Raw genomic sequence first — 16,034 nt, 5'->3', positions numbered from 1 at the left:
CTTGCCTGGAGTTATTTTATGGGTGAGAGGAACTCTGTGGGTGTTGTTGCCTCAAAAGTATCTATACCAAATGTGAAAGGTATAATAACCCACGTCATAATTAATGTTTAGCTTTGAGGATTTCTTACCTTTGTTTTAATTTTGGAAAGACTTCTGCAAATGGTTAGACTTTTTGCAGTCATAACTTACCTTCCCTGCAGGATTCTGCCAGATATAGAAGCATCACCTTCCTGCTGGCTCTTAGCTGCCCAATTGTGTCCCTCTGAGGGAAGATCCCACTGTCTGTGGGAAAGCACACTGATAAGCCTGAGGGACAGCCCAGGGCAGTTGTTTGTGGGGTCTATAAAAGAGCTTAGGCACTTAGGCTAGGTTGTCCACATTGCATCTGAAAGGCCACTTACAATGTTGAACAGAGCCTGGGTAGAAAAAAAAGTGGGTGAGTTGCGGACCATTGGTCACAGGCTAGTCAACCACTTGCAGTGCTGCCAAGCTGAGAATCTTATGGAGACAGGAGGATAGAACATATTTTATTTGGCAGTCTAGTAGTTCTACTTATAAATGCTAATTATTTATGTGTATGTTACCTTGATTTCATTGGTTCTCTTGACCCAGTCCCACAAAAGTTTGGTATGTTTCTGATAGTGTTTTTCCAAGTGCCACCTCTGCTCTGCCCCCTGCTCTGCTGGGTCTCACTGTCTCTTACCTGCTTCCTGGGTCCCACTGCTGCTCTCCCCAGTGACTCTGTAGCTACTTCACCAGGCATCAGACCCTTTACTGCTGCTTCTCTTAGTGGGTACTAGAACCCTCCTAGTAGAGAGGCACATTTGGCTCCAGGTTTGTCTTAATGTTATCAGCTCGCAGAGGTGAATCCAAGCAGTACTGCATGTTCCCCAGCATTTGGAAGAGACATTGGGTAAAATAGTTCTTTTTGTTTTACATACAAACTTCCCATATCTCGTTATGAGTCCAGTGAAGACAGACAAATCCGAGAGAGAGAGAGAGAGAGAGAGAGAGAGAGAGAGAGAGAGATCCAAGTTAAGTAATTTGCCTAAAGTCACATGGAAATGTGCCAGAACTTTGCTTAAACCCATGTTTTTGACTTCAAATATACAACTCTGTATGTGATATTAGGCTGGCACTTGTTTTTATTGTATTATCACTTAATTATTGCCTTTTGGATTATTTGCTAATTCTTTTACTTGTATTTATTTGCCTTGTCTATTAAGACTGTAAACATTTGAGGGCAAAGTCAAACATTGCCAGGGCACTGTATCTCCCAAGGCACAGAGAATAATGCTGAGAACATAATGGATGCTCAGAATAAGTTATTGGAAAGCATAAGTTTTGTCTTTGGGATAATAATCTGCTGTGTCAGACAAAAAGGCTTCAGAGTGAAAGAAATCTATATTTACATTCTTGCAACATCACTTTCTAGTTGTGAGAATGTGGGCAAATTGCTTAATCTAAGACTGTTTCTTCAGCTCCAAAATGGGCATAGTAGAAAAATGTACCTCATGGGATGATTGTAATAATTAAATGATAAAATGTAGGTAACACACAACAAAAGATTCTTTTAATAAATATTCCAGCTAGCACCACCATAATTTTCTAATCAAATTTCAGGAATCACAAGCCAGATAATATTTTGCCGTTTTATGAAGAAGTCAATTTGCCTGACAAGTGGACAAGAACTCACTTTGGACCTGGTATATATGTATTGCAATCAACTGTTCCCATTTACTCCGTGAATATTGTGATGATGTTTACAGCTCCAATGAATCTATTTCTTCATTAACATTAATGGTAAAACCTCAGTAGATACCAAGAATATGTTGCCTTGAGTCCTGTGGATCATGAAGAGTTCATGCATACTCATTTCTGGAAGTGGTGATGGGGTACTCAGGTGGGCTCAGCTAGTATGAGCAGGAGAACCATAGACCCAGCTTCACCTCAGCCCACTCAGTTTTATAGAGAAAACCTTCAGCAAGAGCCGTGGCACATCTGCAGCCCTGGGTCAACCAACTTTCATTTCTTAGTAAACTCATTTCAACACTACAGAAAAATCAAACTGTGCTCCTCTCTTATCTAAGAACTAGTGCTTGTTCTCTCTTTTTTAAGAGAGAAATTACAAAAGTTGTTTTTAATGTTAATGGAACTCACAGGGATCCGTTTTTCCATCTTATCATAACTCTAGAAATTAACACTTGCTTGGCACCTCAATATCTTGAGAAGAAAGCACCATTTAAAAATAAAGCGTCCGGCATTTCTTATTTTTACGTTGGTATATTTTCTATATATTCAGAATATGGGAAATAACACAGGAAATAAAAAGCACACACCATTGCATCCTCTGCATCAACCATGGTTAAAGATTGATATAGTTCTTGTTCTTTCTCTAAACACATGCAAACACACATACCTATACACATAGTATTTTTAGTAATTTGCAGCATACTAAATATTGTTTTGCATCCCTTTCCTTTAGTCATTCAATATTATAGAGTAGGCTTTTGATATTACTATTTTTTTCAAGAATAATCTCCAAATATTAACATAATATGTGTCATATTTATTAGCATTATTTTAGAGTTTTTTGAGGACAGAATCCCTGCGTAGCATACAGTTCAGTGCCAAATATCTGTGTTGAAAAGCATAGCAAGTGCTTCTTTCCTTGCATGCCTCCCATCAGGTCTGCCTATCCCCACCAAAAGTAGAATTCCTCATTTTTGATACAGGCTACCTGGCCAGTTGAAGAAACGTATTTAAAGAATTGACTGCAGTTCAGCATCTATCTTTCAGCGGCAGCTATAGATGGTTTATTGTGCAAAATGAAAGGTTTTGGTATTCAGCTGACAGAGAAAGTAGAAACCTCTTTGTTGACAGAAATAAAATGTGTCTTGTCATAGGTGTTGATATAACATATACCCCCCCCCCCCCCCCCCCCCCCCCCCCCCCCCCCCCCCCCCCCCCCCCCCCCCCCCCCCCCCCCCCCCCCCCCCCCCCCCCCATAATCTCCCCTGCTGGGGAACATAGGCACCCTGGTGCGGTGTGCTATAAATATTGATGTGATCACCCCAAACTGGCAGGATGCCTAGGAAGCCATGAGAGGTTTAGATAAAGGATTTTCATAAAGGTGTGTTCAATTGCTTCCCACCCTTCTCTCCCCACCCTCTCCTTTGGAATCTACATAACTCCAACTAAGTCTTCCCTGTTGAGTCCCCAGACTGAAAACCATTCCAGGTGTTCTGTGGATAGTGCTGAATCCTCTCCCCTTTCTGAAACACAGCACCTAATCATTTTATCTTTAACATTTGATACAGTTTTGACAGCTCTAGCAGCTTCCCCCAGCTGGCTGCCTATCTGGTGTAGTGAAAGGATGCCTGGCGTCAGCTGCTGGTGAGGAAGAAGCCAGGCCATTTTAGCTGCAGGGGCAGAATTTTATGCTGTGATGTTCTTTTCAGTTCAGGGGACACTTTCCAGTAATCAAGTTGACAGCCTTTCTTAAAGTCACATGCCAGTCAGAAAATTGTTCTGTTTCTGAAGATTGAGCAAATGCTGATGCTTACAGTGCCAAAAAGCCAGTTCTCTTGTGGCAGATTTGTTGTTTCACTACTGTTTATTAATCTTCACCAACCACAAGACTGAAGGTCAAAATAGAGTGTCATCATGTAATCAGAAGTATACATTACTTCAGCGGACTACATTGCAGATTACTTCTGCAATTATATACACATTTTTAATTCAAAATTATTAAGTACCCAATATATGTCAGGCACTGTTCTAAAAGTACGTTGATACAGGGATGAGCAAGTGGAGAAGACAGATGAGGTCCCTGCTTTCAGCTTGTCTTCTGATTACAGCAACTCCAAATAAACAAATAAGGAACATATCAGTTATAAAGACTATTTGTAACACTAAAATAGAACAGAAGAGTGGGTGGTTACTGTAGACTGGGGTCAGAAGTACTCTGAAGTGTAAGTTTTTAAAAGTTTTCAGAAGATTACCGATGAGAATGGTTTCAGGCAGCATGAATAGCTCACGCAAAGATTTTAATGAAGATTTAATGCAAGAATGTTTTTGAGGAACAGGTGGAAGCCAAGTTTGGTTAATACTTTTGACTATTTTTAAATATTAAGTGATAATAAAGGCAAAGCTGATTTAGCATATTTGGAAGGAGAATGAAAGAACCACAAAGAAATTGTGTGGCTGCAATTCTTTAGGAACATTTTACAGAGAGTAACTTTAAGCCCTTCTGGCAAAGGTCTGGGAGACTAAGATTAAAAGCACATGGCAAGATCACCCAGTCTCATCCAAGATGAGGATGTTGTTGGGTAAGAGGCTCTATTTTGGGTCTCCTGCAGGAGTTTTACCTCAACAGGCTCTCTGAGGATCCTAGTTTGAACGAAAACCCATTTTCCTTGGAAAGCAATGACAATTCCCTTCTTTTGTATTTGCTCTTAGTGCTTGGCATAAAAGTTAATAAATGTTGAGTGTTCAGATTTTATAGATGATACCAGTGTGTAAGCAAATGTGAAAAATTTGATTCCCTACTTGGAAACCTAGAGTAACTGGAAAGCTCTGTAGAATGTCTTGTCCTGGCGGACACCATTTCTGCCACTCTGAAGCACTTGGAGAGATAGAAGTCTGTGGCAGAAAAAGACAGATGATTCAGAATATCACTTAACATTGACCTAAACCTTTGTTTTTTGATATTTGGAAATGAATACTCTCTGAGGAATATCAATGAATTGCAGTGACTAGACTACTTTAATTCAACTTCCTTTTGTAATCTCATAAATATACTTACTCCAGAAGAGCTGAAGATGTTTTGTAATGTAGAGTAGAACATGCCTCAGATTATTATCTTAAGGACATATACTTTCAAAAAGTAGGACATGTTGACTAAATTTATGTGACTTTATTTATATAGGGGAGATTTTGTTTGGAACAAATTTAGGGGGTTGTTTTCTTCTGAACCTAAACTATCACATTCCCCCAAAATTTCTGCAGGGAGTATGATGATTAAATTGGTGAAAGTTCTTTTCAGAAATGGTCTGGGAAATGCGATTAGGTTTTGTTAGGTGGAGAAGTAACTCAGGAAATTTTCTCTATTCAAGGTTTGATAATGGTGGCTAAAAAAATGTTCTTACATTTAAATGACAATTGACAGCTTAAGAAAGACAGGTTGGATCCCTGTGCTGATCTTCAGAAACTTAAAGTTAGAGATCAAATAATTCTGACTAAAAGCCATATTAAAGAGCCTGGCTAATGTGAGAAATAGATTATAGAGTCTGATCACAGGCTTTATTCAGAAATTGGATTTCATAGATACAATATGAATTGCACAAAGCAATCTATCCAACAGGGGAAGGACTTGATGGTACTTAGAGATGTCATTTAGAAGAGTTTGAAAATATTTGGTATTTTAGTTTATTTTAAGTGGCAGATGAATGGAAGTAAGCTAAATATTTGATATCAAGGACTTTTTAAATACAATAAAAATTATATGAAATTATTTAAAAATCTTTAAGAACTTTGGCAAAACTATAGGACTTTAAAATCAATCCTATTCTTTGCAACACTTACTGCTTTTGTTCTTGATTGGTGAGGCAGTAAACATTTGTGAATATGTCTGATCTCTGCTGAATTTTGATTGAAAAAAAAGAATGGGCATTTTGATACTTATTACCTCTTTTTTTCTTGGGCCTTCTGACCCTTACAAAATAGAACTGTCAATTGAATTAACTTTTTTATTGAATACTTTCTTGTGCAAGGGACTGTACTTGAAGAAACATGACAAAATGAGTACAACAAGGTCTCTGCCCTCCAGTTGTTTAATCTACAGACAGAGAAATCTTTCTATTGCCTGTTGGTTATTACCATCCAGAATTTCTACATAACCTTAAATTTAACATATGAAAGACTAGATTGAACACCTCTTTCTTTATAATTCTCACCTTAGTTAATGTCAGTGGTGCCTCAAGTTGTCTCCCAAGCCTGAAATACAGAAGTCATTCATTTTTTTTTTTTAATTATTTTACTTTAAGTTCTAGGGTACATGTGCACAATGTGCAGGTTTGTTACATATGTATACATGTGCCATGTTGGTGTGCTGCACCCATTAACTCATCATTTACATTAGGTATGTCTCCTAATGCTCTCCCTCCCACCTTCCCCCACCCCATGACAGGCCCCGGTGTGTGATGTTCCCCTTCCTGTGTCCAGGTGCTCTCATTGATCAATTCCCACCTATGAACGAGAACATGCAGTGTTTGGTTTTCTGTCCTTGCAATAGTTTGCTGAGAATGATGGTTTCCAGCTTCATCCATGTCCTTACAAAGGACATGAACGCATCCTTCTTTATGGCTGCATAGTATTCCATGGTGTATATGTGCCACATTTTCTTAATCCAACCTATCATTGATGGGCATTTGGGTTGGTTCCAAGTCTTTGCTATTGCAAATAGTGCCGGAATAAACATATGTGTGCATGTGTCTTTATAGTAGCATGATTTATAATCCTTTGGGTATATACCCAGTAATGGGATGGCTGGGTCAAATGGTATTTCTAGTTCTAGATCCTTGAGGAATCACCACACTGTCTTCCACAGTGGTTGAATTAGAAGTTATTCTTGAAGCATCTCTTCATGTACTCCTCACATGCAATCAATCAAGTTATCTTAAATCGATCTCCTCAATGTCTAAAACCTGAGTTTTAATTCTCATGTCAGAGGTCATAGTTACTGTCCCTGAATTAGTTTAATAGTTCCTTAAATAACTTCTGTGCATATGTATATCAGCATAAAGTTATCAATTAGCTTTTCTTGAAAAGACTCTCTTTTATAATGAGGGTTTTATCTATCTTAACTTTCTGTTGTTTATTTTAAAAATAATGCTTGATTTTGGTGAAAATTTAAATAGGAATCCAAATAACACAAATTACTATAATTTACTGAATATTTATTATGTCCTATGTGGTATTCTCAGGACTTTAAGCATATTCTTTCACTTATTCTCACAATAACCCTATCGGGTAAATACTATTAATATCTGTATTTTAGCATTAAGCAAACAGTGTTTAAAGGTTTATTACTTTTATATGTTAAAATATATTGCATTTTCATAAAAATAGAGATTTCATTTTATTTTTCTTAGCTAAGTAAAACATTTGACTGATCCAGGCTATTTTTAATAGATGGACTGATTGAATGTTTACTGAAATACAAAATCAGATAATGTCTTTGATAATGGTTTGCCTTTGATAGATCTTTTTTTTTTATTTGGGTAGGTCTGTCACTTACAAAGATACTGTGATGACAGTTTATACAATGTTTTATTGCGCAATCTGCCACATTGCGCAAACACTAAACTTCATGTTTTTGTTCAATAAATGAGGCTTGAAGACTAGTTGATATGCTATTAAACAGATCAGGAGTGATGAGGACTCAGTGAGAGGAAACCATATGAAAAGCAGAGGTCAGGAGTTACAAGCCCATAGAGATAAAGTGACCAGAATTTGGTGTTCAAATGAACCATCCAAGAGAACTCTAGATCTGTAAGAGCAGCTGGAGAAACAGTGACTTTGCAATATTACAAAGACGGCAATTCTGGCAGAGATCCCGGGTTGATGGATGATTTGGATGTTTGATTCTAATAATACAGTAGTTTCATCTGTTTGTTAAATTTTTAAATGATTATTCTTCCTCTTGAGTAATTAATGCAAGTTTCTCCTATTTCCATAGTACTTTCTATATCATTTCCAGTCTCCATTTCACTATCATATCTATTAAAGGAAAGGCTCTCATGAAAGCAATTTAGAGTAACATGCTTTTTCTTATGGGGCATTATATATATATATAGAGAGAGAGAGACAGTAACAGGCTGAATTCACTTTATTTTTCTTGTATAAAAACCCTATGTTGTAGCCACAGCTGGAGCCTGGGTCCGCTGCACGGAGACCCTGGTGTGGGTCTTGACAAGGTGGTCAGTGAATTCCTGATAGGGAGACTTGGTAAATACAGTCTCCTTCCAGAGGTCAGGGGTCAGGTAGCTGTAGGTCTTAGAGATGGCATCAAAAGTGGCCTGGCTGCACAACAAAAGAACCCCAGGAGGGTCAGTGGTGTGCTTGAGGCAAGTCTCCCAACCCCAAAATTGTCGCACTCCTAGGAACAGAGAGGCCATTCTGGGCGGGTCTGTCGTGTATTAGGAGAGCCTTTCTCTGCCTCCGTGAAAACACGCCAAGCACACACCGGACCCGTGTGGTTAAGCGGAACTGAGAGACCATGGCTATGCCCCATTCCTGGACCACCTACCGAAGTTGCCCAGGGTGGCAGTGCAGCCCCAGGCTGAGGTGTAGCAGTCATCCATACCAGCCATCATGAGCAGCTTCTTGGGCACAGGCGCTGAGACGATGCCAGTGCCCCAGCTGCCTGTCACTTTGCAAGGGACGGTGTGGGCCTTGCCGATCTTGTTCCCCCAGTAGCCTCTGCGAACGGGGACAATGGAGAGTTTGGCCAGGATGATGGCCCCACGGATGGTGGTGGCCACCTCTTTGGAGCACTTAACACCCAGGCCAACGTGGCCATTGCAGTCCCCAATAGCAACAAACACCTTGAACCTGGTGCTCAGGCTAGCAGGGGTCTGCTTCTGCACCGGCATAATCTTCCAAACCTCGTCTTTGAGAGAGGCCCCCAAGAAAAAGTCAATGATCTCAGATTCCTTAATGGGCAGGGAGAAGAGGTAGATCTCCTCCAGGGACTTGATCTTCATGTCCTTGACCAAGCGGCCCAGCTTGGTGACGGGCATCCACTCCTTATCCTCGGCCTTGCCTCCGCGAGCTCCGCGGCCTCGGCCCAGCCCGGTCCATGGCCGCAACCCCGGCCCCGGATGCCACTGCCGAAACCTCCGCAGAAGCCACCGGGGTTCCCCATCCCAGGAACACCAGGGCCTCCGGGCACCCCGACTGCACCGGCGTCATCCGCCATTTGGTGTTTTCTCAGAAAAGAAGGCGGCATTTATATTTTAAATCTACTTTTTGATTACGAAATTGTATTGTGTAAACAACAAATTAATATAAACTTAATGTCTTGAAACAAGACAATTTAGTGTTTTTTAGATCAGAAGTCTGGGTGCAGTTTAACTGGGTCCTCTGCTTAGGGTATGACAAGCTGCAATGCAGGTGTTGTCTGGGTCTGGGTTCTCATCTGGAGGCTCACCCAGGGGAAGGTCCACTGCCCTCTCACATAGTTGTTGGCAACATTCGGTTCCCTGTGATTTTACACTTCATGACAGTTTGCTTTTTCAAAGCTAGCAAGGGGACAGAAAGAGAATAGAGAAAGTTTGCCAGTAAGAGTAAATACTATACAATGTAACATAATCATGAGTAAAGGCTATCACCTTTACCACATTCTGTTGGTTAGAAGCAAAGCACAGGTACTGCCCACATTCAAGGGAAGGAAATTCATAAGGATGTCAACAGCACAAAGCAGAGATCATAGGACTGTGATCATTTTTAAATTAAATTAAATTAAAATTGTTTTAATGTGTTTTAGGGATGGAGTCTCACTCTGTTGCCCAGGCTAAAGTGCAATAATATGATCATAGTTTATTGTAACCTCAAACTCCAGGGCTCAAGCGATCCTCCTGCCTAAGCGTCCTGAGTGTTTGTGAGTAGAGATGCACACCATCGTATTGATCTTAAAATCTGCTTGCCACAGGATTAGAATTGGCTCTGGTTAACAACACACTGTAATTTTATTTTATTTTTTCTTTTTCAGGTCGCCTCTAAAATCAGTATATTAATTTTGATTAATGAAGATTTAATGTTATCTACTTTCTGTTATTCTAATAACAGCAAAATATAGCCTGCCATGAAATGGTTATTTTTTCTATTTGCTCTTCTAATTTACATATTAGTTCCAAGTACGGTAAAAATAAAACAACAATAATAACAGCAGTCTAGTAAACCAGGGCCAATAGTAGTAAAAAACCAAGTAAACAAACAGAACAGAATAATGAAGATGTAATAATGTAAACCTAACACTATGTGTTCATGCTTTCCCTGCTCAGACTGGCTCAGTGAATCCTACTGTTCTGGAAAACAAGAGTTTAAAGGACAAGCATTCCTATACAACAATAATAGACAAACAGAGAGCCAAATCATGAGTAAACTCCCATTCACAATTGCTACAAAGATAATAAAATACCTAGGAAAACAACTTATAAGGCATGTGAAAGACCTCTTCTAAGAGAACTGCAAACCACTGCTCAAGGAAATAAGAGAGGACACAAACAAATGGCAAAACATTCCATGCTCATGGATAGGAAGAATCAATATCATGAAAATGGCCATACTGTCCAAAGTAATTTACAGATTCAATGCTATCCCCATCAAGCTACCAATGACTTTCTTTACAGAATTAGAAAAAACTACTTTAAATTCCATATGGAACCAAAAAGAGCCCATATAGCCAAGACAATCCTAAGCAAAAAGAACAAGGCTGGAGGCATCATGCTAACTGACTTCAGACTATACTACAAGGCTACAGCAACCAAAACAGCATGGTACTGGTACCAAAATAGATATATAGACCAATGGAACAGAACAGAGGGCTCAGAAATAACGTCACACATCTACAACTATCTGGTCTTTGAAAAATCCCACAAAAACAAGCAATGGGGAGAGGATTCCCTGTTTAATAAATGGTCTTGGGAAAACTGGCCAGCCATATGTGGAAAACTGAAACTGGACCCCTTCCTTACACCTTCTACAAAAATTAAGATGGATTAAAGACATAAACATAAGACCTAAAACCATACAAAACCCTAAAAGAAAACCTAGGCAATACCATTCAGGACAAAGGCATGGGGAAAGATTTCATGACTAAAACACCAACAGCAATGGCAACAAAAGTCAAAATTGACAAATGGGATCTGATTAAACTAAAGAGACTCTGCACAGCAAAAGAAACTATCATTGGAGTGAATAGGCAACCTACAGAATGGGAGAAAATTTCTGCAGTCTATCCATCTGACAAAGGGCTAATATCCAGAATCTACAAAGAACTTAAACAAATTTACAAGAAAAAAACAACCCCATCAAAAAGTGGGCAAAGGATATGAATAGACACTTCTCAAAAGAAGACATGTGTGCTGCCAACAAACATAGGAAAAAAAGCTTATCATCACTGGTCATTAAAGAAATGCAAATCAAAACCACAATGAGATACCATCTCAGGCCATTTAGAATGGCGATTATTAAAGAGTCAGGAAACAACAGATGATGGAGAAGATGTGGAGAAATAGGAATGCTTTCACACTGTCGGTGGGAGTGTAAATTAGTTTAACCATTGTAGAAGACAGTGTGGCAATTCCTCAAGGATTTAGAACTGGAAATACCATTTGACTTAGCAACCCATTAGTGGGTATATACCCAAAGGACATAAATTTTTCTACTATAAAGACACATGCACACATATGTTTATTATAGCACTGTTCACAATAGCAAAGACTTGGAACCAACCCAAATGCCAATCAATGATAGACTGGATAGAGAAAATGTGGCACATATACACCATGGAATACTATGAAACCATAAAATAGGATGAGTTCATGAGTTCATGTCCTTTGCAGGGACATGGATGAAGCTGGAAACCATCATTTTCACCGAACTAACACAAGAACAGAAAACCAAATACTACATGTTCTCACTCATAAGTGGGAGTTGAACAATGAGAACATATGGACACAGGGAGGGGAACATCATACACTGGGCCTGTCAGGGGGTGGAGGGCTAGGGGTGGATTAGCATTAGGAGAAATACCTAATGTAGATGACGGGTTGATGGGTGCACCAAACCACCATGGCACGTGTATACCTATGCTACAAACCTGTACGTTATGCACATGTATCCCAGAATTTAAAGTATAATAAAAAAGTATGTTAAAAAGTAAAACAATGTATCTTTATAAGCCATATAGCAGTCAAATCTAGAAAGAGAAGTACAATTTCTCCAGACAAGAACCAGATGAGTATCATCTCAAAACCTATAAGTGCTTTTTTCCAATCTCCAGTATATTTATAGATTTTTTTTACACAAAAGCAGTTTAGTTTCCAGATTAGAAGAACAAAAATCTCCGCCAGAAAGATAACTCCCTTCTTATTAGTGGTTTAATTTTTTAAAAGACTAGGTTTCATTCCTGTGCGTTGGATTGCAGAACAATTGAGTGGTGGGGGCATATTTTGAGAGGGAGAAAAATTGTATGGGAAAACAGCAAATTCCTTACCTGGAGTTCCTACTTTACCATTTGAATTTACACCTTCAGTCATCATAAAGATTATCATGGGGAGAATTTCAAAATTTCTTGTTGCGTTTTGATTTATTAAGAGGGCAAGATGAGCAAAATGAAGTTGTAAAAAATTTGTAGAAATGTTTACCCATTTGGATTTGGCTAGGATTTTCTCTTGTTTAACTTTTTTAGGGAAAGATTTATGAATCTTGAGTTATCAGCTTAAAATGCTGTATACCGATCCATGGGTTAGACATGAAACTTTCACCTTTATAGCAACTTTAAGTAAATGTTTAGGTCCGAAATACTTTGATTTGAACTAAAAAATAGTATGGAGAAGTATGGAGAATCCTTCCTCAAATCTTTGGAAGCTGATTGCTGTTGTATTTATGTAAACATAACACAAAGACTTTGGACTTGTACAGACAGCAGCCCTGGAAGAATATATTTAATTTAGAATTATTGCACCAACAAATGAGTTACTCAATGAAAGAAAGTATACCATGGTATAAATAACACATAATTTGCTAAATAGTCAACTTCTGTGAATATTGATAGAAAGATTAGAATAATACTTAGCAGCAAACATAGTTGTTTGGGTAATATTTCCTATTTCTCTTTACCAAGAAATTGGTGAAACTCACCCGTGTCAAGTCCAGGGAAGTGCTTCTGTCATGGTGTTCTTTGTATGGTCTTTTGTTGTCCTGGCGTGATATCTAAAGCAAATTTTCTGACTTCCACTTTGATAGAAGCTAGGTTTAGAGAGCCATTGCGGGTTTTATTTCAGTCTATTTCTGCAATTTCTTAGTTTCTCAAATATATTCCTATGGTTCTACTTCACATTTTGTCTAATTTTGTTTTACAGGTGTGAGGGATGCCAGAAGTCATGGGATTTTCTCTCCTCTAGTATGTGTTTGGGAAAAGGTTATGGCTGCCCTAGGTGAAATGATTTCTCTGTGCTATTCACGCAAACATTTCAGGTTAGAAGTCCTGCTCTGACTCTTTTTGGAGAAAGAAATGCCATCTAGGTTGAGGTCATGGAACACAATGGGCTGCCATATTTAAGAAAACATTAAATCTATCTTCCCTGCATGCATTACTATTAAATTATCAGTGTTTTGCTATTTACCTAGTTTACTCTAATATGTGTGGTAAGATGACATCTACAGAAATTAGTATATTTTTAAATAAAAGAGCCAAATTATGTAAATATTTGTAAGTAGTAAGAGGCAGCATGAACATGAAATCTGAAACCTTTAGTATCTGCAACCGGATTCATTCTTTCTTTAAACTCAGTTCTTGTTCCAATACATCGATACCCATTCTTTCTGCCCATATGGTGTTTTTTTCTTTTACCCTAACTGTTTTCTTTTCTACTTCCCAGAATAAGTAGATAACATATAGCTCTTTGGCCCCAGGCCAAAACTTTGAAACTTTCAACTTTTACATCCTATTTGGAAATCTTACCTTAGAAGATTTTATTGAGAATAGCCCCTTAAAGGAGTTATACTAATGGGGGCTATGCTTTAAGAGATTTTTTGGAATTATTAAACTTAAAAATTAAAATGTTTTATATTAATTTAAATGATATATTTTCAAAGAGAGAGGTCACGTCGACTCCATAGAAAGTCAAATGTAAATAATAGGTTAACAACCATTTATCTATAGAGTACTTGTTTCATGTACAGTACATTAGAAAAATATCTCAATGCCTTAAATTTCCTCTATCTAAATAGTTACTTACATTCATAGTAATTAAACCCCTGAAGAAGAAAATTTGAGCCCTGATATTGACGAAGAGAAATAGAGACTAATAATGATATATAGATAAATGTTTTACCAGATGTTCTACATTATTCTTCCAAATTTTCATACTCTACCAATATTATTGTCCACATAGAACATACACTTGATGCTTTTAATGATATACAATGGACCCTGGGGTTAATTTGTGAAATCCTGGAAATAGCATAGCATAGTTAGTTATTAATATTAATACAGTTCTCACACACATTCATGGAAGTGTTGGCATGTGTCCTGCTATTGCATATTCCCCAATTTTTTTTTTTTTTTCTATTTCTTTGGAAGACCCAAGATGTTACCCACACAGATGCATATTTATTAATCCTAAATGATCTTTTAAAAACAAATCTAATATTAGCTTTATATAACTTAATTACCTTTCCCAAATATCATTTTGTATGTGAACTACCTTGGCATAGATACATTTGGTACATATATATTGAATAACATAGAGATGAGATGAGTGTAAGGTCTCTAGGCATTTCAAGAAGATGGTTATACTCTCTGAAGTTGTTAGAAAATGATTTTCTTTATGGCTGATTAGTATATATGGATCATATATGTGTGTGTGTGTGTATATATATGTATGTGTATGTGTGTGTGTGTATATATACACACACACATATATATGTGTGTATATATATGAAATGAAAGTCTTCTTACATAAGGTCAATCGGAAAGGAGACTTTCTACCTCCTTATAATATTTACAGGACTTTTTCCCAGTAATACAGCAATATGTACCTAGTGTTTTCCAATGAATTTTAAATGAACAAAAGTCAGGGGGCTATTACATTAAGGAATAAAGAGTTTTTTGTCCTGGACAGTGAATACGATTTGCACTGTTTCAACTTGGCTCCATTTCTGCTATGACAGTTGTAGCTTTAGTTTCATAGCAAACTTTTATTTTAAGGAACAACTAGTTTTGAAGTCGCTCTGGGTATGTGATTATATTTTCAATTGTGTCTCTCTTGTTGATCAATGTTTTGAAGGAAGCTATACTATTCTTAAAACTCAAATTCTTAATTGAGAATATTTGAGATTCTGAAGACTTAATAGTGATGTCATAATCCAAAATACTATAAAAGTGGAAAAGCATAGTTTTTTTGTTTTTTTTTTTAGCTACCTGCTAAGCTTATGAAAATAAATACACTTTTTGGAGTCACAGCACTTATGCCTAAACATCACAGCTATACTAGAGGTAGAATAACCTAGAAGTCATTTATCTCAGTTTCTGGCATTGCGAATAATAAAAATGAGACTCAAGAAGGTGAAGGTTAAGTTCCAAGGTTATATAGCTAGTTATTGGTAAAATAAGTTGTAACCACATCCCCTGTTTTTTTCTTTTTCACCATATGATGCATAATGCACACTTCTCTTTGAAAGTACATATTTGACCCACAAGAATTTCCTTAGAAATCTAATGATGTGGAGATTGTAAGGCTAAGAGATATTGATAGTTCAATGTCAACTCATTGATCTGGTGCAGACTCACAATGAATGTAATTCATATACAATTACAGAATTATCAGATACCAATGTTAGGTCCTTTCATCTTAATTATTTGTATAAAATATATGTTATTTTACTTTTAACATATGCAGATGACCCAATCTGTTCTTTTTATGCCTCTTTTTAAAATTCCAGACAGAGATTCAGTTTTCCCACTGGCATAATACTGTGGAGAACTTGTTTTAACAAATGAAAAGTTAAAGAGCCTTTATTCCTGCCTCTTGTTGTCCCCTGCCTAGACCTTTCAAACACCACCATCACACAGGACTTGAAATAAAGTTATAGTCTACATAGGCGTTGTGCTACCATCAGCCTATATGATCAAACAGTTCAATTGTCATAGCTTCATGTGTTTGCTAACAACAAGAGAAAGTGGATGGCTGAGTTATTTCCAGAGACATTTAATAGAATTCTAGCACACCGAAGAGAACTTA

At 37.6% G+C, this 16,034-nt stretch overlaps 1 protein-coding gene, 1 non-coding gene and 1 pseudogene across 3 annotated transcripts in view; all 3 read right to left on the bottom strand.

Annotated features, from left to right (window-relative positions):
• The window catches only part of EFEMP1 (EGF containing fibulin extracellular matrix protein 1), a 1,044,090-nt gene that overhangs the window by 858,225 nt on the left and 169,831 nt on the right, over positions 1-16,034 (bottom strand). The gene's annotated exons all lie outside the window — the stretch shown is intronic.
• LOC126934152 (40S ribosomal protein S2-like) lies at positions 7,873-8,983 on the bottom strand (annotated as a pseudogene). The gene is made up of 2 exons (XR_007718847.1): positions 8,308-8,983; positions 7,873-8,085 (listed from the first exon to the last, which is right to left on the bottom strand). The product of XR_007718847.1 is annotated as a 40S ribosomal protein S2-like (transcript).
• Positions 8,149-8,281, bottom strand: LOC126934539 (small nucleolar RNA SNORA64/SNORA10 family). The gene has a single exon (XR_007719003.1). It is a non-coding gene; the product is annotated as a small nucleolar RNA SNORA64/SNORA10 family (small nucleolar RNA).

This window comes from Macaca thibetana, chromosome 13, assembly GCF_024542745.1.
Source record: "Macaca thibetana thibetana isolate TM-01 chromosome 13, ASM2454274v1, whole genome shotgun sequence".
Classification (NCBI taxonomy): Eukaryota; Metazoa; Chordata; class Mammalia; order Primates; family Cercopithecidae; genus Macaca; species Macaca thibetana.
Note: the sequence above shows the minus strand (reverse complement) of the source record. Positions and strands in the feature narration are given on the sequence as shown.